Here is a 2316-nt window from a genome sequence, read left to right as displayed (position 1 = left end):
CATGGTAATAGAGAAGAAATAAATACATATATAATGTGAGGACAGGGAGCAGTAAGTGTTATAAATAATAAGCAGGGAAATGGCTTGAGAGGTGGCAGGGTGTTATATCAAATTATGGTAGTCTGACGTGACATTTGAACAGAAACTCAGGAGAAGTAGGGAGTGAGTAGTGTGGCTGTCAAGGAACCTAATGCTGACAGTGCACTGTCCACATGTGCTGACCACAAAGATGCAGGGAGGCTAGTTCCAGACAGAAAGAACAGCAAGAGCAAAGGTCCTGACATGGAAGCAGGCAAAGAGCAGAGAGACTGGGAAGAGGGAGCAGAATGAAGGAGGAAGCAAGTGATGGGCAATGACGGCCGAGAGGAGGAAGAGCCAAATCATCCGTGGCCTCAGAGGCCATCCTGGAGACTTTGGCTTTTATTCCAAATGTGTTGAGAAGTCAGTGATTTGGGGGCAGGTAAATTACATGATCTAAATTTTTTCTTGCTTACTTTTAAAAAATAATCTTTATTGGGGTATATTGATACACAAACTGCACATATTAAAAATGTACAATATAAGGAGTCATGACATAAGTGTATACCCCATGAACCCATTACCATAATCAAGATAATGAACATCTCTCACCCCAAAAAGGTCCCCCATGTTCTTTGTAAGTTCTGTTCTCCTGATCCCCACTAATTTTCTCTCCTGGGCAACCACTAATTTTCTTTCTGTTACTAGAGATTACTTTGCATTTTCTAGAAGTTTATGCAAATGAAATCATAATATATGTATTCTTTGGCTTCTTTCATTCAATAACATTGAGATTTCATTAATTTCGATGCACATATAAAGCATGTTCCTTTTTATAATTGAGTAGTATTCCACTGTATGGATATACCACCATTAATCGTCTCCTGTTGAAGGACATCTGGATTGTTTCCAGTCTTAAGCATTACAAGTAAAACTGCTGTGAACATTCATGTTCAAGTCTTTGTGTAGATGTAAGCTTTCATATCTCTTGGGAAATACCTAGTAGGGCAATGGGTGGGTTATATGGTAGGTGCATATTTTACTTTTTTAGAAACTGCCTATTTTCCAAAGTAGTTGTACCATTTTATACTCCTGGACACTGTATGAGAGTTCTATTTGCTCTACTTTCTTATCAACATTTGATATTAGCTACTTTCCATTCCATTGGATTTGTGGTGTTATCTCATTGTAGTTTTAATTTGCATTTCGCTAATGACTGACGGTGTTGAGTGTCATTCATGTGTTTATTTGCCATCTGTTTATCTCCTTTAGTGAGGTGCCTTTCAAATTTTGTGGCCTTTTTTATGGCCATTTTTTTTAATAAGTGAGTTTTTCTTTTTACTGCTGAGTTTTAGAAATTCTTTTTGTTCTAGATACAAGTCCTTTGTTGAATGTTTTGCAACTATTTCCTCCCAGTCTGTCTCTTGCTTTTTATTTTCTTAATAATGTTATTTGAAGATCAAGTGTTTAATTTTTATAAAATGTAACTAATAATTCAACATCAATAGATCCTAGCCAGTGCTATAAGACAAGAAAAATAAATAAAAGGCATCCAGATTGAGAAGGAAAAAGTAAACCTATCTTTATTCACAGATGTGAAAAATCCTAAGAAACTTCCAAAAAAGCTATTAAAATTAATAAGTGATTTTAACAAGGTTGCATGATACACATGCAAAACTTAATTCTATATCTGTATACTAGCAATGACCATTTGGAAGTTGAAATTGACAATAATAATACCATTTACAATAGCATCAAAAATATGAAACACTTAGGGATGAATGTGACCAAAGATATACAAGATACAAGACCTGTATACTAAAAATTACAAAACACTGTTGAGAAAAATTAAAGATGATCTAAAAAAAAAAAAAAGGAAAGATCTACCATCCTCATGGATGAGGAGACTCAATATTAAGATGTCGATTCTTCCCAAATTAATCTATAGAGTCAATGCAATACCAACCAAATACTAGTAGGCTTTTTTTTTTTTAAGCGAGGCGACCCTTGGTTGACCTCACAGACGGTCCTTGTCAGCTTACAATCCCTTCTTTTTTTTTTTCTTTTATGCCTACAGCACCTGGTCTTCCTAGGTGGTCTCCCATCCAAGTAACTAACCAGGCCTGACCCTGCTTAGCTTCCGAGATCAGATGGGATTGGGCTTGTTCAGGGTAGCATGGCTATATACCCAGTAGGCTTTTAAAAAAAAAAAACTACAAATAAGCTGATACTACAATTTATATGGAAACGCAAAGGGCTTGAAATAGCTAAAACAATTTTGGGAAAAAGAAAAAACAG

The 2316-nt window shown here is 35.7% G+C and overlaps 1 pseudogene; it reads right to left on the bottom strand.

Annotated features, from left to right (window-relative positions):
• Positions 1–2086: 2086 nt before the first annotated feature.
• On the bottom strand, positions 2087–2206 carry LOC111734889 (annotated as a pseudogene).
• Positions 2207–2316: the final 110 nt, after the last annotated feature.

Source organism: Pteropus vampyrus, unplaced genomic scaffold (genome assembly GCF_000151845.1).
Source record: "Pteropus vampyrus isolate Shadow unplaced genomic scaffold, Pvam_2.0 Scaffold8708, whole genome shotgun sequence".
NCBI lineage: Eukaryota > Metazoa > Chordata > Mammalia > Chiroptera > Pteropodidae > Pteropus > Pteropus vampyrus.
The sequence above is the reverse complement of the archived record's forward strand: the minus strand, read 5'-3'. Positions and strand labels throughout refer to the sequence as shown.